Consider the following 22,717-nt stretch of genomic DNA (forward strand, 5'->3'; position numbering starts at 1 on the left):
ACAATATGACAATAGTAAATGCTGTATTTTGTAAACATCGGCAGCTTGATTAACAAGATGAAAATAAAAACAATATTTTAAAAAATGTGAGTGCGTAATACACCATTGACAACATAATACGCCATTTGAAAGGCTCCAGACCAAAAAATAAACACCTCACTTTGATCATCTTCTCAAAACAAAATTCAAATTACATGTACTTTCTCTTCAACCACTCATAGTTTTAACCTCCCTATATGATAACCCTTTTCTAATAATAAAATCAAAAACATCACCTATCAGTAGATTCATAATACTATAATAATTCTCTCATATCTTATATTTTGCTGGAGTCCCTTCCAAAAACAAACCTTCTTCCCCAGTCGCCAATCACCAAGAATCTTGTACGCCAACTCACCAGCTTGCTGCATATCGTAAACACATTATTACTGTATTAATTAAACAACTTTAAAAATGAACAATCTAGTATGTACCTAGCATACACAGAGTACCAAAGCCACTGTGAACTGTACCCAATTGAAACCCAATCTCCTGGCAGTTGTGCTGCTGTTTGTTCACCGCCTAGTGGAGCAAACTGCCCCATATGCTTGTACCTTCATTCAGTTCATAACAAAATGGTTGTTGCTTACACTTCAATACTTTAGACAATTATCAAAAGATATAATTACCTGAACGGTTTGAAACGGTGTCGTCCAGTATCTCTGAATCTAATCGGGCCTTCAGGATTCTCATCACACTCTTTCATCCGGTTGAAGCATTTGGCTAGATATTCACCTTGTTGAGCCGCCACCTAAAACAACATTAGATTCTATACTACATTAGACCAAGATCAGGTTAGTTTTTATTCGAATAATCGGATTCACCTGTGCAGTTGGAGGAAGACTCTTCATTTGAGAATCCACTTCAGAAAGTGCTGACTTAAACTTCTCAATATTCAGTCGAGAATCTTTATTACTCTGCAGTAACTCAACCAAATTCTTCAACTTTTTACTCTTTAAATAGAGCTCCACTTGAGGATACCTCTCGATAATATCATTGATTACTTCATTGAAGTCTGCAACATTCAGCGTCCCGGTTTTGTTCTTATCTGCCTCGCTAAATATGGCTGCTATATCTTCCTGTAAACACAATTTGCTCAATAAAACTTCTGTTTTCCTTTAGTAATAAACTAATAATAATAACACAAACATACCATTACTCTACGTTGATTTATTGTAGCACAATCACCAAGTGCATACACATTTGGCACTCCTTCCACTCTAAGCCATTCATCAGTTGCCATTACTCGCCTGTTTCCCTGTAATTCAACAAACAGATTACTAACCATTATAGTTGATTAAAGTATTAGAAAGAAAATGAATGCATTGCATTGCATGAAATTAAATTAACCTGGCCAATCTGCTTCATAAAATCCATAACAACCGGGCGGGTCCCGATTCCAGTTGACCACACAACCATCCCATAAGGTAAATCTTTAGTTTCCCTAGTTGCTCTTTCTTTAAGAGATATTGATTTGTCAGAAACTTTGACAACCATTGACCCGGTTTTCACATCAATGCCATCTCTCTGGAACTTATCTTCGGCGAAAGCAGTTATTCTTTTGTCAAACCTGCATTACCAACACAATAGTTTAGTCAAGCCATCATGTATATAAATGTATAACTAATGATTTCATATCTAGAAATTTAAGTTCCTTACATGTTTAATATGTGATCACCAGCCTCAAGCAGTGTTATCATCATATAGTCCTTCAAATCAGGGTACAGTTTAATCAAATCGTCATACAAAAAAAGTCATGAAGCTCGGCTGCATGTAAGGCCCCGTTACCGGTAGCCCTACTTTCTTGTTGGATTTACTCATAAACGCAGTTCTAAATATCAGAGTTAATTAAAACATTCGCGGAATATAAAAGCTTTCATAAAACATTTCATAACAAAACACCTCTTGTCTTAAAGCAACATCTTGTCTTTCAAAATAAACAAAACATTAAACTTAAACGTCTTGAGTCTTCCGATGCCAGCCCCTTTATTCAGTGCCACGTGTCTCCTCACGCGAGCTGCCTCATCCTACTCATCTGCGTGCATACTAAAAGTCAGCTACGCTGAGTGAGTTCTAGTTAATCACATAATCGTACAATACCTTCTTACATTTCATACTTAACCTCTTAACTTTCTTACATACACACGTAAGTGCATATACTTTCATTCTTACCTTCATACTTCCTTTACATACATAATCATACGTTTTAAAGAGCCTTTCGCCCTATAACCTCACAGATATTATAAGGGTATGGTCCCTAACATCACAGATATTATAAGGGTCTGGTCCCTTTGTTTCGTGTAACTGTACCATACCCGTTCATACATGCTTTCCTTGACAATACGTGCAATCTCCGAAGAGCGTTCACGTACCATCATCATAACATACATACATTATGCATACATCATATATTCATACCTACATCATATCTCTCATCATACTTATCAATCATATCTTAACAACCACCTGACGGTTCATGCAATATCCGAAGATCGTTCACGCACCGTCAAGCAATCATCATACGTAAATCATACAAGGCATACACTTATCACTTAAGATAAGTGTATTCACTATCACATCGAGTATGCACACAGCCCCGAAAACATAACAAGGAAGTGGGGCTAGAAACTCACCTCAAGGCGGTTGCGTTCACCGTTTACGGTTATCCCCTTCTTTAGCTGTGTGCGACTAACTGTATAATAATTATACGTATCAATAACTATCACTACACATATCGTCTTTGTTAGGTTCGGAGTCACACACAAACACAAATACAATAGTAAAACCGAAAGAATAAACGAAAGAGACAAGGATTTAAGTGGTTCGGTCACGGTGTATGACCTACGTCCACTGTCGATAACTAGGGTTTTCTTATTATTGAGTGATACCAACTTACAAGTACAGGAGAGAATATATAGACTAGACAATTAGGGTTTAACCCTTTAACTAAACTGGGCCTGATTAGAGCTTTTGGGCTTGGCCAAAACTCAAACAGCTTAATCTCCTAAATCTGTCTATTCGTCTAAACCGGACCCGACCCATGATGGATCGGAGACCACAACATAACAATCTCCCACTTGGGCTTCGAGACATCTTCTCTAAACCACCACTTGGATGCGTCAAACATTTCAACCTGCTCCCATTTGGAGACGTAAAATGTCTTCACCTGCATTGCCTTGTACATGTAAAATAAAACCCATCTGGTTTTGCACCTCCTAGTTACCCTTCGCCTTCTCAACATTATTCCTGAAGGCCTGCTGAAGCTCTGCACAGCTTCAGCTTATCCAGCATCACCGGCTTGGTGAACATATCTGCTGGATTCTTAGCACCTGAGATATTTTTCAAACTGAAAACACCATCACTGATCAAATCTCTGACAAATTGATATCTCCTCCCGATGTGCTTAGTCTTCGAATGATAGACTGGATTCTTCGCAAGTTTCACTGCACTCTCATTGTCACAATATAAGAAGAACTCTGCCTGTTTCTTTCCCAACTCTTCAAGAAAAGTTCTCAACCATACTAATTCTTTACTTGCTTCGGCTGCTGCCATATATTCTGCCTCAGTGGTTGATAAAGCAACACTTTTCTGAAGTCTGGACATCCAACATACTGCTGTTCCCCCAACTGTGAAAACATAACCAGTAGTGCTTTTAAACGTCTTCTTACATCCACCCAGATCAGCATCTGAATAACCCCTGAGAATTGTATCATTCCCCTTAAAACATAACCCCAAACTGGAAGTACCCTTTAAGTATCTGAGTAACCATTTCACCGCTTCCCAATGTTCCTTTCCCGGATCCGACATAAAACGACTAACTACCCCGACAGCATGAGCAATGTCTGGCCGTGTACAAACCATGGCGTACATGAGACTGCCAACAGCAGATGCATACGGAACTTTAGCCATCTCTGTTCTTTCTTCCTCTGTTCTGGGAGACTGGTCTTTGGTAAGTTTGAAATGACTTCCCAAAGGTGTGTTTCTCGGTTTAGTCTTCTCATCATTCATCCTGAATCTTTCTAACACTTTCCCTATGTATTTCTCTTGGGATAGTGTTATGGAGCCATCTTTCTTTCTGGATATACTCATCCCCAAAATCTGTTTGGCTGGACCAAGATTTTTCATCTCAAATTCATCAGACAACTGTTTCTTCAACTTGCGAATCTCCTTCATATCAGATCCTGCAATTAACATATCATCTACATAAAGAAGTAGAATGATATATGAGCCTTTAAACTTCTTTAAGTAGCAGCAATGGTCGGCCTCGCATTTCTTGTACCCAGTTCTTACCATAAAATCATCAAACTTTAGGTACCATTGCCTAGGTGCCTGCTTCAGACCATACAAGCTTTTCTTCAATTTGCAGACCCATTTTTCTTTCCCGGCAACCTGAAATCCCTCAGGTTGTGCCATATAGATCTCCTCGTCAAGATCACCATGTAAAAATGCTGTCTTAACATCTAATTGCTCTAGATGTAAATTTTCTGCAGCAACAATACTTAAGATCAATCTGATGGTGGTCATCTTCACAACTGGAGAGAATATTTCATTATAATCAATTCCCTTCTTTTGCTGGAAACCCTTGACCACTAAACGAGCTTTGTATCGTTTAGACCCATCATGTTCTTCCTTGACTCTATAGACCCATTTATTCTGTAGAACTCTTTTATCTGGTGGAAACTTGGTTAAAACCCATGTCTGGTTTTTACTCAAAGAGTTCATCTCCTCCTTCATAGCATGCTCCCACTGGAGCGAATCTTTCAACTTAAGTGCTTCATAATAACTCTCTGGCTCACCATTTTCAGTTAAAAGGAGATAATTAACTGAAGGTTTGTAATGTACCGGCTGTTTAGAAACTCTGGTGGACCTCCTAACCCAGTGCTGAGGCGGGTCAGGCTCTTGCGGAGACTGTTCATCCTCAGACTCTGAACTCCCACTGTCAGAGACTCCCTCTGACTCTTCATTTCCACCAATATCATCTTCAAATTCAGGAACTGTGGTTTCTTCAGTTTCTGTCTCGGGTTCGGTAGCTGACTCAACTGTCTTTTTCTGAGCATCAATTTCATATTCAACCTGCTCTTTCTGAACCCTTGATTTTGAAGTGTTTCTATCTTTGTATAACTCAGCCTCATTAAAAGTTGCATGCTTGCTTCTGACTACTTTTCTGCTTTCTAAATCCCAAAGCCTGTAGCCCATTTCGTTTGACCCATATCCAATGAAAACATATTTTTTAGCTTTAGCATCAAGCTTGTCATTTTTCACTAGATCATAAGCGCTACACCCAAAGACTTTCAAATGCTTATAATCTGCAGCTTTACCTTTCCACTCTTCTTCTGGTGTCTTGAAACCCGACGGTACTGACAATCCCCGGTTAATTAAATAAGCTGCAGTGTTAACTGCATCTGCCCAGAACGTCTTTGGAAGCCCGGCATTAAGTCTCATACTTCTTGCCCTTTCATTTAACGTCCTGTTCATTCGTTCTGCCACTCCATTTTGTTGAGGAGTGCCAGGGACTGTAAAGATCATCCGAATACCGTACTCTTCACAATAATCACGGAATTCTTTGCTAACGTATTCACCACCGTTATCCGACTTCAAGCATTTCACCTTCAAATCAGTTTCCAATTCAACAGCAGTTTTCCATTTCTTAAAAGTATCAAAAACATCAGATTTATTTTTAAGAAAGTAAACCCATACCTTGCGTGTCGAATCATCAATGAAGGTGACATAATAGTGCAACCTCCCAAAGAAGAGACTGAAGTTGGTCCATAGACATCAGAGTGAATAAGCTCCAATTTCTGAGCTTTCGGTTGTTTTCCGGTCTTCACAAAAGATACTTTCTTCTTTTTACCGAAAACACATGGTTCACAAAATTCAGATTCAACCTTCTTCAGTTCTGGAATTTTTCCTCTACCAACGAGCATTTTCATCCCTCTTTCACTCATGTGGCCGAGTCGTTGGTGCCACAAACTAGACTGACTCGGTCCACTGGTCACTGCATTTACCCCATCAGCTGGAATTTCAACCATGTATAAAGTGCCCTTCTTTTTACCTCTGGCGATCACAAGATTCCCTTTCACAACTTTCCATTTACCCCCACCAAACATAACATCATATCCTTGGTCATCTAACTGCCCAACAGAAATTAGCTTTCTTCTAAGGCTAGGAACGACCCGAACATCCTTTAGAGTCCATGAGGTGCCCAATGAAGTTTTTAGTTCAATATCCCCCATCCCCGTGATATCAACAGCATGATTATTAGCCAAACGAACTTTACCAAAATTACCTGTTCGGAGATTCTTCATCTTCTTCGTGCTATAAGTGGCATGAAAAGATGCACCAGAATCCATAATCCATGAATCTGTTGATTCTTCAACACAGCAGATAAGAGTCTCTTCTGAACCTTCTGAATCATCTGAACCGGTGGCCAGATTAACTTCCTTCTTAGATTCTTTCTTTTCTTTTGAAATTGAGGGGTTAGGGCATTGGTTTCTGAAATGCCCCATTTCTTTGCAATTCCAACACTCAATGTCTTTTCTGGGCTTTGACTGACTTCTTCTTCTAGACTTTGACCTACCCCTGCCATTACCTTTCTCTCTTCTCCTACCTCTCCCTTCGGTGCTCAATATAGAACTAGATGTCTCACCAGAATTCCTTCTTCTTATGTCCTCCCCTAAAATCAAATCCCGGACTCCTTCAAAAGTAAGCTTAGTATTCCCAGAAGAACTACTAACTGCAGTAACAGTCCCTGACCAACTTTCGGGTAACGAGGATAACAAGAGTAACGCTTGAACTTCATCATCAAACTTGATATCAACAGAAGACAAACGAGAAATAATAGTGTTGAAGTCATTAACATGAGAGGTAACAGATGCCCCTTCCTTCATTCTGGTGTTAACTAGCTGTCTAATCAGAAATACCTTGTTTGATGCAGAAGGCTTTTCATACATATTTGACAAGGCTTTCATAAGACCATACGTGGTAGTTTCATTTACAATATTGAATGCCACATTCTTAGCTAGTGAGAGTCTAATAACAGCTATGGCTTTTCTGTCAAGTACCTTCCACTCATCATCTTTCATACTTTCCGGTTTCCTCTCTTCTAGTGCTTCCATTAAGTCTTTCTGACATAGCAAATCCTCAATTTGCATTTTCCACCATCCAAAATCCTGACCATCAAACTTCTCAATCTTGATCTTTCTGTCCTCAGCCATTATCCAAACTGAGTTTTTATTACAGCAAACAACCAAACTACCCAAGGAATAAAAGGACTGGAAACTGATCAGAAAAAACGAACCAGCAGCTGCGGAACCCTAATCAGCGGCGGCGGCGGTACTGTAGCGGCGGCGGGACTGTAGCAGCGGCAGCGGTACTGTAGCAGCGGCGGTGGAACTGTAGCAGCGGAGCAGCGGCGGCGGAACTGTGTGTATAATCGAGAACCAGGCTCTGATGCCAATTGTTAGGTTCGGAGTCACACACAAACACAAATACAATAGTAAAACCGAAAGAATAAACGAAAGAGACAAGGATTTAAGTGGTTCGGTCACGGTGTATGACCTACGTCCACTGTCGATAACTAGGGTTTTCTTATTATTGAGTGATACCAACTTACAAGTACAGGAGAGAATATATAGACTAGACAATTAGGGTTTAACCCTTTAACTAAACTGGGCCTGATTAGAGCTTTTGGGCTTGGCCAAAACTCAAACAGCTTAATCTCCTAATTCTGTCTATTCGTCTAAACCGGACCCGACCCATGATGGATCGGAGACCACAACATAACAGTCTTTCTAGTTTAATTATTACCTTCAACGAACGGGGGTCCGGGGGCAGCGCCCCTGGCAGCGGGGTTCTAGGGGCGGAAGCCCCTAGCGGGGTCCAAGGGGCAGAGCCCCTGGCTGGGGTTAAGCTGCCAGGTCAGCTTGGAAAAATTTTATTTTCATTAACTGTCTTATCACATTTTCCATTAGCATTTTGAATCATTGAATAATATGCTACTTAAAAGTTCAAGGGTTTATTTGTAATTAAATCATTCTTTTTCTAAGTTCAGGGACTGTTCTGTCATTTTATTAAACTTTCTAGTTCGTTATTCAATCTTTAACGAATTGACTTATCTTAGCGAACTGGTCGTTTGTAACGAACTGAGCCCTCTAGCGAACTGGACCTCTGACGAATCCGTCCTTGTACGAACCAGTCCACATAGCGAATCAGTTCAAGTAACGAATTGGACCTTCTAATTCGTTATCTTCTTTAACGAATGGCTATAACAAAAGGGGGGGGGGGTTAATTCGTTATCTTTTCCTTAACGAATCAAGACACGAACTAAGGCTAGTTCGTTATCTTTCCTCAGCGAATCTACTTAACGAATCACCCTTAATTCGCTAAATTCCCGTTAGCGAACTAGGGTTAGGTCAGAGAATGTCAGAACATTCCCTGACATACCCTTAACCTCGTACTACTTTTCCGGCGCCGTCATTGCCGGAAGGCCGCCGGAAAAACGCGAACTCACCGGAAAAAACGATTTTTAACTCGTTTTTCACCGTTTTTCGCCTCGTTCGATCCAGATCTGAGCTAGGGTGATCCCTAAGCTCATCATAGGTTCGGTTTATACCCGATTCCACCCGGATCTCGTGATTTAAACGGTTTAACGGTGTCGTCTCGTTGTTTCGCAACTTTATCTAACGGGTTAAGCTCATACAATATTAAACTATCGTTACCTCGGACCGGTGCTCGGTTTCCTTCTTGATTTCGGCTAGAGATAAGGAAGAACTAGAGAGAAATCTTAAGTGTGTGTTTTGGGTGGTGTATGGAATGTGTGAGAATGAATTAAATGAGGGATTAATGGTTTATATAATTATGGATCATGGGCTTAAGCCCATGGTCCTTTCCTCTTTCTTTCATAATCCAAGTCCATAATCCATATCCATTTAACCCAACACTAGCCCAACTCGTATTCTATTTCTCTAAACCAATAACGGCCCACTATAAAATAGACGATATTTATTCTATTAATAAAACCGAAATCAGGATGTTACACTGCAAACACCACCCCATTGGGCCCACCTCCGACCACCACAAAATGCAAAATTCTTTTCTTTTCTTCCTCGCTTACACTCGGAAGACTTGCCCTTTCAAAGCAATCAATAATACTCCTACGGATTTTAAGAGCATCTTCTACTTCCTGCAAAGAAAATGATGAATAAACCTATTTGGCTATTTCTATTTGTGACTCAATAACATAAAAGATAACAATACCTTCAAGAAATGAGCATTTTCAACAACACCAGGAGTGTTAAATGTGTTTGCGGGTGCTCCCATTGCAACCACAAGGTAATCATAATCCACAGTAAACTCTTCGTTGGTATGTTGACTGGATTTGCAGTGGACTATCTGGTTAACAGTATCAATCTTGAAACATTCTGCTTCCTTGAAACAACCATCCAAGTTTTTCTACAATAGAAATTTCACAATTTCACAAAGGTATACACAAAAGCAAACTAGAGCTCATCAACTACAAATTAATAGTACCTTTTTGACAATGTTGCGAATAGGTTCAACTACACTGCGAGCTTCCACAGTGCCAACTGTAACGCTTGGTAACAAAGGGGTAAAACGCAAAATAATTACTAGGGGACACAACTTGAACATCTAATGAGGGATCTTTCAAGTTTTTCAGGAAGCTTGTGCCCGCCCAACCGGTTCCTAAAACTACAACTTTCTTTCTTTTGATGTTAGATTGAGCCGAATCCGCATAAACACTACCAGTTGGCCTCACATTAGTGTAGGCCACGAGTCCACCACCACTGCATACATAGCCCAAACCAAAACATCAGTTCGTGAGTCATTCAGACGTACATCTAAACCACTTTAAGAACAAATAAACGCATATCATATTATCATGAGATTAGAATAAAAATTCAAAGGGCATATCTGATAAAATTAATATTAATACCTGAGAGTAGCGGCGGCGACGAGAAACAAAGAGAGTCTAGGATGATGACGGAAACCATTGGAGGCTCTCTGTTAGAACGAGTAGTACCTCATGCCGACTGTACTGCTAGTTAAACCCTAGCCACCCCTATGAATTGAATTGAATTTAATTGAATTGGTAAGAAAGAATGTACGTGTGTGTATATATATATATATATATATATATATATATATATATATATATATATATATATATATATATATATATATATATATATATATATATATTAGTTTTTATGCTCGTATTACAGGGGCTGTTTTACATTACTCGTTTTTAATATTTATATACTTTTTTGGGTTTAATTTTATTTATTGTAATGAATTTTAAAATATAATATAATTAGAGTTTGACGATAAAAAGGTTTCATAAATAACTAAGATGTTATAACCCGGTTTAAAAGTTATCTAGATTTGGTAAGACCTAAAACCCGCTTATTTTTTACTATAACATTGTTTTTTAATTATAAATAACAATTATTTTTTTAAAAAAAGTCATATAATAATTTTTAGTATATTGAATTGTTTCAAGCAAGAGAAGAAGAGATTGAAAAGAAGAAGATGCAAGTTAAGGAAAAACTCGAGTTTCAGCTTGATCGAGCAGAAGAAAAATCCAGACGACTGGCTCGGGTTTGGGAAGTAAGTCATGAAAAAACTAATATAATTAATTTACGGGGGTTGTTTTATATTATTTGTTCCAATACTTATTTATTTTTTGCATTTACATTTTTTTATTGTATGAAATTTAATAATATACTTATGGTTTGATGATAAATTGTTTGACAAATAAATGAGATGTTATAACCCGATTTAAAAATATATGGTTTTAATGAGACCCAAGACCCGTTTATTTCTTTTACTATAAAATTGGTTTTTTAATTATATATAATATTTATGAAAGTTAATAATATATCTATGGTTTGATGAGACCCAAGATCCGTTTATTTTTTACTATCAAATTGGTTTTTTAATTTAATAATATATATATATATATATATATATATATATATATATATATCTTTTTTAAAATAAATAAAATATTAATTTTTAGTATATCCTATTTTATAGGATTTTCACTTAATAATTTGGTGAGAATAATTTTTAATTTAATGAGATGTTATAACCCGTTTAAGGAATTTCTGGGTTTGGTAATACCCATACCCATGAATTCGGGTCAGATGCATGAAAAGCCCTCCATTTAAAAATTAAGCAAATTTGGTGACTCCAAAAAAAGGGGGAGCGACCACATCGCGACACATAGGATTTTTTGGTTTTCGTTTATATATATTATAGATGTAATAACGAAGGAGTATATATGGAAGTATGTGTGCATGCATGTGTGTTCATTGCTGGAATTTGTTATTTAATTTCCTAATAGGCCCCTCTAGTCAACTAGGACATTTAATAACCTTGGGGTGTTCTGGTCAAATAAGATCGTATCTAAAATGGTCAAAGATATTTTAATATAATTAAAGTGTCTGAACAATAATCGAAAATATCTGAGATGCTAAAACACCTAAAATATCTATAAATATTTAAAATTACAACAAATACATTAAACAAAAAGGACGGGAACAAATTTATAACAATATTTCAGATTATATATATATTTTTAAAGATGGTGATAAAAAATAGTTCAAAATATATATATATATATATATATATATATATATATAAGGAAAAAGATTGTAATAAAAAAAAGTCAGATTATATTAGCAAAAATAGGAAATTTTAAAATATAATTTAATATATACGTTAAAAGAATGGTAATAGAAATTAATTCAGATTATATTAACAAAAATAATGGAAATAAGTAGTTCAGAATATATTTAATAAAAAAATATATTTAAAGAAGAAAATAAAAAAGATAGAATTCAGAAGATATTTGTCATAAAAGATATTTGAGAGAACCAAGCTGGCTAATCGGGCTAAGACTGCACTGACTCGTTATCCTTCCACTATCTAGAGCTGCACTGACTCGTAATCCTTCTGCTGTCTAGAGCGAGAGGTTTTCGATGCTCTGTGAAACCAGCCTGTCGCATTGCCTTCTGCTCTAGGAACCACATTGCCCAAGCCTTCGCTTGGACCACATGACCCAACTCAAGACTTGGAACAGGCAAGCCAGATTTTGCAGCAGCTTGACCCAACCAGTCTAGGTTCAAACGCAGTCCAACCATTTTAATGGCCTCACTTGAGTTACAAGCTCACGTTACAAAGCTCGGCGATGCGTTACTGCCGTTTGCTGTTTATAAACAGGAACATGTTCTTCTGGTTTCTGATGTGGGACAGAAAGAAATTGTTCAGCATATCTTTCATTTTCAAACACATGATTTATTATGATACTGGATAACCATGCTTATTTGTATATTGACTTAAAAACTGTAAATCGAAATGGAGATTGTGTTTCTGTCAATTAACTTTGTTGAAAATCGAAAATAGTTTTCCTTACTTCTTGCTTTCCTGGTGTCATTTTAACCCTTAATGTCTCTATTTTCAATTTATGAATCATGACAAAACTTAAATTTTTCTTCAATTTTATCAGTAAAAAAGTAAATGGAGTTCACCATGCCTGACTTTAATATTTTGAAGAATAAAATAGAGTACATATCTTGTTATTATTTCTTTAATCAGCCTGTTCAAATTTCGTCGGTGCTGCAATACATCCCTAAAAGCATTATAATCATGTTCATAATCTCCAAGCCAAGTTAAAAAGATGGTAGGAAACATCTAAACGATAATTGTTAAAATGCCGAGTTATATACAGTTTATACATGTCAAAAATGTAACCATAAAATGTGAAAAAAGATATATATAATGCCAAACGAGTCACTTTTTAACATAAACTAGGTAACAAGGTCAAATTGTAACACCCCAACCCGAAACGGGCTGACATGTCACTATTAGAGATATCAAATCAACGCCACAATCCAAAATACAATAAAATTCAATGCAACCTATGTCATATTATGAATTAACTTTTAAAAGCTTGAACTTCATTATTCTCTCTCATCACTAATTTCCCTGAGTCCTGAATTACCTGAAAACAAAATAAGAAAACAAAACAAGAAAATATTGCTGAGCCAAAAATTGCCCAGTAACGGAAAGAACAATAGTTTATGTAAAGACGGACATACGTAAAGAAATATACATACTGAACTGAACTAAGTTGACACCAAAAACCGATTCGAATATAAACTCGGAACCAACACCAAATCAGAAACAGACGCTTACCAAAAATCCGATCCACGATCGGAACATTATCAGAGGTAAATATTTAAACATATCAAAACTATAACAGAAACATATACATATACTAAACTACTCAACTTGTGGTATGATAATATTAATAAAATAAGTCATGTAAACAGAAACACCCAGAGCAAGAAACAGAGGGGTACACAGTTAGCTAATCTATGCACCAATGAGATGGCACGTGTGGCGTACATGCGTTGTTCCATCCCCCAGAAATCAGAAGTCAGAAATCAGAACAGAATTAGGATCGATCCATACGTCCCTAAGTGGCCCTAGTACTTCACAAGTACTAGTTAGAGACGCCGTGAACTTTAATTATGCACTGTCACGACAAGTGCCATGCCGTTGACGCCCCAACGACAAGTCAGAAATTGCTCGGGTAACAGAGTACAAAAACTAAAACCATATAACTAAAATATATTATATAAAATAACTGAACTTAAAATATAACTGACGCGTAACAAAAATCCGTACTACAAAGTAACGGAATAGAGTCAATACTAAGTGTAAACGGAAACAGAAACCGTAACGAAGTAACGGAATATAATTTATACTATGAGTGACAGAAACCAGATTCCGTACCTTAGTTTAGCACGAAAAGTAAACCAACTCAACTCGCGGTTAACAACAAAGAAACACTACTACAAATATGTTAGCTTAGAAGCGGTTATATGGTGAGTTTGAAGCGGTTTTTAACCGCTTTTATGGAGCTCGCTGTTAATGGATTTTTTGGTCACTTTGAAGCGGTTTTGGAATTTCCCTTGAGTTTAAAGCGGTGCTTAATTTAAAGCGGTTTCTTTGTGATAACCGCTTCAAATAGCTGCCTTTGTTTTACAAATTTATTTTACCTGCCATTATTCCACCTATTTATTAATTATTATTCCTTCTGCAATTTAATCACTTTTAGCTGGATGAAAACTGCTACATTAACATAATTATTATGCAACGAAAAACATTGCTTATATTACCAAAATCATACAAATTTTCCAAACTCAACCGTACGAAAACTATACAAATTTTCCGAATTCAACAATATAAAAAACATATACATCTAACTTAACATGGGGCTGCCTTCAAACAATCAATCAAAAAGCAAGAGGCGGCATTACTCTCATTATCGTGTTGTCGATCGCGAACGTAGCCAATCCCGATTCTTGCCAAATCTAAAAACAAATAAATAAAGTTAAAATAACCCGAACAAAACCACAATCTTATGTATAAGAACCTGACAAAACTTAACAAAAAACAACCCAATCCGAAACAAACCCGTAACAAAAATGTAGACAATTATTTTCACGTTGCCTCTAAAACCGGACCCGACTCAAACATGTCGAACGCCGAATAACCAAAACATATATTCTAACTAATCCCAAACTACTAGAATACCCTTGATAAGTAAAGGTAATCTAACCTACTGTTATAGAAATATTGTGTACACATTCGCTACAACTAACAAACCCATATAAGCAATAAAACACAAACTAATGACCATAGTATCACATGAGTATAAAGAAATTTTAAATGTCGATAGCTTCAAATATTAGCTATTAGCTAATTATTTTTACTTTTGAACACCAACAAAATAAGTGTTCGGGTTTTGTTTTTAGAATAAAACCCGAACAACACAACACAAGCCCTAATAATAAACCCGACTTGTGAGCTCAAAATAAGCGCAAAACAAACCTAATGTATAGTGTACAGATAAAAATAAAATAATACCGGTGCATTGTACAAATAAAAATAAAATAAAAACTTACATTACAAATCAACGTAGAAAGCGGTTGAACTCAATCAACTTCCAGATTGCTCACTAAAACAACAAACAAGTTGTTATAATATAAACACACACACACGTATATGTGGGTGTAAACGAGCTTAACTTGTTTCAAGCTATAGCTCGACTCGCTTGTTATTTACTAATATATTTATATACGATTTTAATTATTTTTATATATTTTGAGAACAAATTTAAACGAGGTCGTGTAATTACTTAAACGGGCCAAAGCTTGGCTAGAGCTCGACTAGCTCATGTAAACGAGTCACTTGCTAATTGGTGGGATGACTCGGAGTTTTTTATCTACAAATAAATAAATAATATATATTAAATACTTACCTTAACTTGTGACCATTGTATTTCCCACTCTCCCGTTGGAACTTCACTATTAGCAAGGTGATACGAAATCCTTAATCTTAATTCTCCTCCAAACCAAGTAACATATCTAGAGGCAGTAGTTAAAAAGTAAACAATACATAAGTAAATAGACTGACTTTTTTGTAAACATACTAAAGTGTCAATCCATCTATCTAACACATATTAGGAAACAAATTTACATTTTCGTGTTACAGATACAGATAAATCAAGTTAATAAAAAAGAGAACAACAAATGGCATATTCACAAACACCCCTTGTAGGCATTCACATGTATTATATAACAGAAAAACCGACAAGCTAGGGACCAAATGCCTAAACAACTCCAAATAGTTATTCTAACAAACAAAAATCTCCAATCGTTTAGGGTTCGTCGTTTGGCTAGTGAAGATGAAATTGATGGCACGGTTCGTTTAGGGCTGGCTTTGTGGTTCACGGATTCGCTTTGAGGAGATGAATACGATGGCGGGTTTGGGGTTTAGGGTTTAAAGTTTGAAAGATTTGGGAAAAAAAAAGTGGGTTTGAAGAGGTGGTAACATGGAAACCGCTTTTAACATGAAACTTTTATGTGATTTAAATTCTTTATATAACTCTTTGAGCAGGCTTGAAGCGGTGTTTGCTGTTAACCGCTTTAAATACAAAAAAATGAACCGCTTTTAAATTGCAGTTTTGTAGTAGTGAAAACCTACAATAAATTACTCTCCGGATTAAAATATACGAAGTTCAACCTATTTATCTTATTTATCAGTTGAGTGATTTTCCGGCAACATATAAATAGGTACTTTATTTGAACCTCCCAGTTTTGACTAGAACAAACCACCCATAAGGTCTCATTTAGTCAATTAATTAAAATAATATAACTAATTTAAATATTTAAACGGGAGGTAGATTTTAATCATTCCAATTAACTAGTATATATATATTATAACATATTTCAGCGTAAATCAATTTATCTAATAACTTGGTGATTTCATGCAACCAATTTTATATATATATATATATATATAAACACTAATCATGGCGACCTATCACTGTAATTGTTCCTAAATTGTATTGAAACTTCCTTCCTATTGAATTAAATACTTTTAGCGTATATATAAAGCTTATATGCTATATAAAGTCATATATGTACTATTTATCAAAACTTTGTTTGGGGTTTAAAGTGTGATAAAAACAAAACTCTTGAGTGACAAAATTATCATTTATGTTTATGTTCTTCACCAAAATCAAATTCACATCTTAGTCGCCGGAAACGAATCGAAATTAACTCAACCAGACTACTCATGCAAACAAACGATTAACAGAGAGCCGGCTATTACCTCAATAGCCCCGAGCCCAAACGTATCTAAATCGAACACGAACGCGTGACAATCACTGAAAAGCGGAGCATGTCAGATGGTAAGCAACAGTGACGGTATGGAGCGGCGGTACGCGGCGGCCGTGGTGGCTATGACCGGTGGTTGCGGCGATGGGTGTGAGTGGCGTTTGAAAGGTGACGGAGGGTGGCAGTGTTGCACAACAAAATATTGTGTTTAGGTATGTGGTTCAATCAAGCTTTATATATTGGTGTATAAGCCAAATTGATACACATAGCTAAACAAAGCATATCTCTACGTAGTTGTTGGGATAACAGATTTTAAACTATTTGTATTTATCCAAAAATCTCCAACAAAAAGTTTATCTTATAGGTATTATTCTCTTAAGTGTATATTACTTCTTTCAATTTCCTCACATGTGCATATATGCCTCACAATGTTTAATACTTATCGCTTTTACATTTATACTTGTAAGATAATTATGTTACTTTATAAAATCATTGTGGTATGAAACGATTTTCATGAAGCTCAAATAAAATAAAATACATTATCCAACTCAACTTTATATATTTTGTTATATCCATAATAATATTTATTATTTCAAATATTTTAAATAAGCGAGTATTACAATTCTACCTTCCTAAATCAAATTTCGACCTCGAAATTTGATAAGTAGAAATAATGAAAATAATTTTAGATGTAACAAATACATAACATAATTTAATTTTTCACTGTTTCGGACATCGAAAACTTTAAACATACCAAGCCACAAGAGTTTTGTAGAATAGATGAAACTGGGATTTAGAGGCATCGGGAAGCGATGGCTTATTGGAGACAAATAACTGACAACGTAACAAATGAAATTGAATAACTAATAGCTAGAGAAGGATAACTAGTCGTGAGCATAATACTGAATTATTAGGTATATATCCTATGAATGTCTGAGTATTACACAAATTCACAATAACATTAAAACCACAAATGTGAATAACAGGATACAAATGAAGATCAGAATTCTATACGGACATCGGTTACATATTTCCTCAAGAAACACAAAAACACTCAAACATAACAACAATTCACTTCCATTTTGCCTCAAACAAGAACCAAACCCGGCCCAACATCAACTAAATCCGACTCGAATCTCTACCAAATATAAATCTCCTCGTCCAATCAGACACAACTAGCACCCTTGTTCTCCAACTCACTTGCTTGCTGCATTTGTCCAAAAAAAAAGAATCATATACAGAAACATATCATATGCAATATGAAGAAAACTATATTACCTCGCATACACAGAATACCATAGCCATTGTGTACTACGCCCCACTGAAACCCAATCTCCTGGCAATTCTGCTGCAGCCTGCTCTCCACCTAAAGGCGCAAACTGCCCAAAATGCTTATACCTTCAAAAATAAAAAAGTAAAAACAGTCAGAAAACCATCACGTTTAATAAGAAAATACAGTGCCAAAAATAATACCTAAACGGGCAGAAATCGTGACGCCCGGTACCCTTGAAACGACGCGGGCCCTCGGGTGTAATCTTGGCCAACTCCCTCTTATTAAAGCAGTTTGATAGATATGTCCCTTGTTGGGCCGCAACCTTTCACATAGATCATTATAAAACTTGACTGATATGCCCTTTTATCTATTTTGTTCAAAAACAATACCATAAAGAGGAATATGATTTACCTGTGCCGATGCAGGGAGACTTTTCATCTGAGAATCAACCTCAGAAAGAGCTAATTTAAACCCTTCAATGTCAACTTCCTTTCTTGCATTTCCATCCGTATCATTTAAAAGATCGGTCACATTAGAAAGATGTTTGCTCTGTAAATGAAGTTCAACTTGTGGATAACGCATGAGTATGTCATCAATAATATCTTGAAACTCATCAACAGTTAGCGTGCCTGATTTATCCGTGTCAGCAGCATTGAATATCGCACCAATATCTTCCTACAGGGTATATTTATTCACCAAACGTGACGGAATTCTGTTAACAAATTAATAAGAAAATATTAAATACCATGACTTTGCGCTGATCAATGGCCGCACAATCACCGATAGCATAAACATTTTCACATCCTTTTACTCGTAACCACTCATCAGTAGCTAAAATCTTCCTACTTCCCTATAAACGTATAATAAATCAAAAATCAATAATCAATAAACATCATCATCATCATCATCATCATCGTACTCAGTATATCCCACCAATAGCAAAGCTATGGTAGGGTCTGAGGAGGGTAAGATGTAGGCAGCCTTACCTCTACCCCATAGGGATAGAGAGGCTGCTTCCGGTGAGACCCCCGGCTCGATAGTAGTTTTGCATCAAGCCTTGGACATAAGGCACATAGCACTCAATCATCGGGACACCAGCTAATCGGTGCATGTACCTTTATCTTTCAGCTATCAACGCCACTACATGATGCCTGATTAACCGTCCGTCACTTTTAACGTTATTTTCACGAGATTAGTAAAATAACGTCAAAATTAGTGCAATTTCACTTTTGCCCACCCGAGGGTTCACACATATATACATCATATGTGCGCACCGCAAGCAGGGCTACAATAATCAATAAACAAAAAACAAATTAATAAACTAATAACAAACCTGGCCAATTTGGTCCATGAAGTCCTTGACAATGGGTCAGGTAGAAACACCAGTTGACCAAACAACCATTCCACGAGGCATGGAAACATTTTCACCACTAGATTTGACTTTCACGTTGACTTCTTTATCCGACACACTTAAAACCCGACATCCCGTATGCGCATCGATACCATCTCTAGTAAACTTTTGCTCAGCAAACGTACTGATTCGACTGTCATACGTGTTCAATATATGATCACCAGATTGAATAACTGATATTCTAACCAAATCTCTGACCATAGGATACAATTTGACCAAATCTTCATGAACAAAGTCATGTAATTCTGCTGCAAATTCTACCCCAGTGGGCCCACCTCCAACTATTACAAAATGTAGGTTTATTCTTCGCTCTTCTTCGGTCAACTCGGGCAAAACAGCCTTTTCAAAACAGTCAATTACACTCTTACGAATCTTTTGAGCATCTTCAACTTCTTTCAGAAAATGGCAATATTCCATCACACCAGGGGTATTAAAGGTATTTACTTCCGCACCCGTTGCAACAACCAAATAATCATAGTCAAGAGAGAACTCTTTCTTTCCCACTAAATTTGAATCAATAACCGACCGGCACATAACTTTCTTGTTTGCTGCATCAATCTTCGTGCATTCCGCTTCCCAAAACTGAATTTCTCCATTTTTCTATATATATAAAAAAAACAAAATCATATATACCAAAAAGTTCATTTAGAATAGATGGAAAAACAATTGAAAGCACGTATTACTTTTTTAATGATGTTACGAACGGGCTCCACAATGCTACGTGCTTCAACTGTGCCACAAGTAACGCTAGGTAACAATGGTGTGAAAGCAAAATAATTTCTAGGAGAAACCACTTGAACATCATATGAAGTAATATCTAAATCTTTGAGGAAACTTGTACTAGCCCATCCGGTTCCAAGAACAACCACTTTTTTCTTAGTTGTTAATCGTTCGTGTTCTATGTTGCTTGTGGGAGTGGGACCATTTGGTTGTGATTCTGAGTAAGCAAGAAGTCCACCACCACTGTAGACATCAAAATAGATGGAACATATGATCATTCAACAAGACATATGTGATCCCTATTTATGTTAAACTTTAAAACTAGTGGTCCTAGCATTTAGGAATGGTATAAGATTAGGGGCGGCAATTCCCGACACGACATGAGAAAAATACAGGTTTTGGGTCGGAAGACACAACCCGTTTTCAACACGACCTGCTCAAAATATGGGTCAACCTGAACACGCCCAGTTAAAAATTGGGTTAACCTGTTAACCCCTTTTAAGAGTTTCTAAAAAAGTGGGTTGAAGTTAAATATTTTGATTTTAAATTATCTTTGACAATTAACTTGTTAAAATAAAATCGATTTCCCTTTTAAACCTTTTTATCTACTCTTCTTTTCTAACAAATTACTATATTTAGTAGATCTATAAGACCTTCCGCATCAAGGCCATCCATAGCTTATGCGGAGGAGATTTGTTAGAAGGATGGAAATGACATGTATTGTGGAGAGTTATCCATCCTTGAAGATCCTTCCTCAAGGATGGTGAAGGATGGTGGTTGGTGGGTCCTCAATGTTGGTGATGTGGAAATTATGAGGTTGTTTGTGTGAAGAATGAATATGTTATTGTTGTAGGTAAAAAGTGTTTGTGGAAAGAATGAATGGAAAGCTGATGTGGCATGCTGACTAGGCTGTTTGTGAAAAGAATTGCCCTGAACTGATGCAGACAGTCTAACTACCTGTTCTCCAATTATTCTCGTTCGCTTATTCTAATTTAGAGCTAATTAAAAAAACCCAAGTTGATAATTAACATAAATTAGAAAAAGGTTTCATACTTTCATATATTAATCATATTTGCAAATGAACAGAGAACGGAACATCATATTTTTTTTTTTTGAAAAAATATTGATCCTTTTATATATAATACAAACCGAACTACATCGGATAATGGGTAAGCGAGCAACAAGTTGCGCCGCTATCCCCTTTTGAATCGCAAAGCCTATTCTACTAAATATAAATCCTTGGTTCCTCGGGCTCTGCGAGTCACTGTGGACCACCTTCTGCACCCGCTCCAGGAAGCGAACCGCCTCGGGAGCTAGGGATCCAAAAGTGTCAAAGGCAAATGGAATGAACACGTGCTGATTCTCCAAACACGATGTCTCATGCTTAGCAACCTTCCTAGACTCCGCTCTCAAAACCGCCTGTCCCGGTACGAAGCCACTGTCTCTCAGCCCCACCAACGGGGACACCCCAGTGAGGTCAACACACGCATGCTTACCCCCTGCCCAGCCAAACACAAGAACATCCGCAGGACGCAGGGTAGATCTTCCCTCACGCGGATCAGTCAAAAAGTTAACAGGTGCCTCTTTCTTGGCTGAGATCCCGGACGTCTAAGCACATCTCATAACACATCTCTAACCCAGTCATGACGATACTTGAATCCCGGCAATTCCTTACAATGGAGGGCATGCTCACCGAATCTATCCAAACAAGCTTTTTTACAAATGGGGCATAATTCATCTGGAGGGAAAAGGGGAATCATAAGCCGGTATTTAAGGATAGCTCTGTATTCAACTGCCGACATCCGTTGCCCAAGACCTTCAATGGGCACAACAGTCAAAAAATCCTGGGCATGAGCCCCCTTTAGACAAGCTAAAACTGCCTTTTGTCTCGAGGTCATATCGAACCGCTCCTCCAAATCATGTACGTGTTTACCATAAAGAGCACTCGCCAAGGTTTGTTGAGGTTTCTTGGGGGCGGTCTCCTTATCAGTAAAACCGCCTATATCAAAGTTCGGGAGAGTTGTTCCAATATTACCAAGTGCAACATCATATGGAAAATGGAAAATGGAAAGTGAGAATTGGCATATAATAATATAGTTGATTAAGATTAATAAATAGATAGTCAGTTACTACTAGTGCGTACAAAAGCAAAGAGTAATGATTAAATAAAATAGAATTTGGATGCTAAAAAGGTTGCTAATCAAACAGTTGTGTTCTGTTCACCATAACTTGATCTATTATTATTATTATTATTATTATTATTATTATCTAACACATCATCCCATCAACTGAACTACAGTCGAAACTTAACCCTTGGAAAAAACCGCATAATAATTAGATCTACTACTGGTAATTAATAATAATAATAATAATAATAAGTAGTGAACCTGAGGGAGAAGACGAGGAGAAGCTTGGAAGAAGATGAGAAGCCATTAAAGGCTCGGTTCAAGTAAGAGACGATGGCCATGGTCAATGTTGACTCTTGATTGATCAATCTCTGCTCACATGAGACTTTGAAAATGGTCTCTTGTTGTATTATTAAGTGTTACAGTATTAAATTAA

The 22,717-nt window shown here is 36.8% G+C and overlaps 1 long non-coding RNA gene and 2 pseudogenes across 3 annotated transcripts; all 3 read right to left on the minus strand.

The window, feature by feature from the left end:
* Nucleotides 1–300: 300 nt before the first annotated feature.
* LOC143586874 (external alternative NAD(P)H-ubiquinone oxidoreductase B3, mitochondrial-like) lies at nt 301–10,083 on the minus strand (annotated as a pseudogene). The gene is made up of 12 exons (XR_013144777.1): nt 9,992–10,083; nt 9,568–9,842; nt 9,295–9,489; nt 9,077–9,220; nt 2,121–2,142; nt 1,699–1,783; nt 1,390–1,609; nt 1,193–1,297; nt 864–1,118; nt 669–790; nt 474–593; nt 301–404 (listed from the first exon to the last, which is right to left on the minus strand). The product of XR_013144777.1 is annotated as an external alternative NAD(P)H-ubiquinone oxidoreductase B3, mitochondrial-like (transcript).
* Nucleotides 10,084–14,106: 4,023 nt separating this feature from the next.
* On the minus strand, nt 14,107–15,775 carry LOC143586875 (uncharacterized). Its single transcript, XR_013144778.1, has 3 exons — nt 15,392–15,775; nt 15,036–15,088; nt 14,107–14,441 (listed from the first exon to the last, which is right to left on the minus strand). It is a non-coding gene; the product is annotated as an uncharacterized LOC143586875 (long non-coding RNA).
* Nucleotides 15,776–17,702: 1,927 nt separating this feature from the next.
* LOC143586872 (external alternative NAD(P)H-ubiquinone oxidoreductase B1, mitochondrial-like) lies at nt 17,703–22,673 on the minus strand (annotated as a pseudogene). Its single transcript, XR_013144776.1, has 8 exons — nt 22,543–22,673; nt 20,119–20,398; nt 19,358–20,035; nt 18,770–18,874; nt 18,436–18,699; nt 18,225–18,346; nt 18,030–18,149; nt 17,703–17,958 (listed from the first exon to the last, which is right to left on the minus strand). The product of XR_013144776.1 is annotated as an external alternative NAD(P)H-ubiquinone oxidoreductase B1, mitochondrial-like (transcript).
* Between the last annotated feature and the right edge of the window lie 44 nt (nt 22,674–22,717).

This window comes from Bidens hawaiensis, unplaced genomic scaffold (assembly GCF_021521415.1).
Source record: "Bidens hawaiensis isolate Kalapana, Puna unplaced genomic scaffold, B.hawaiensis_p1.1 tig00035032_1, whole genome shotgun sequence".
NCBI classification, from domain to species: domain Eukaryota; kingdom Viridiplantae; phylum Streptophyta; class Magnoliopsida; order Asterales; family Asteraceae; genus Bidens; species Bidens hawaiensis.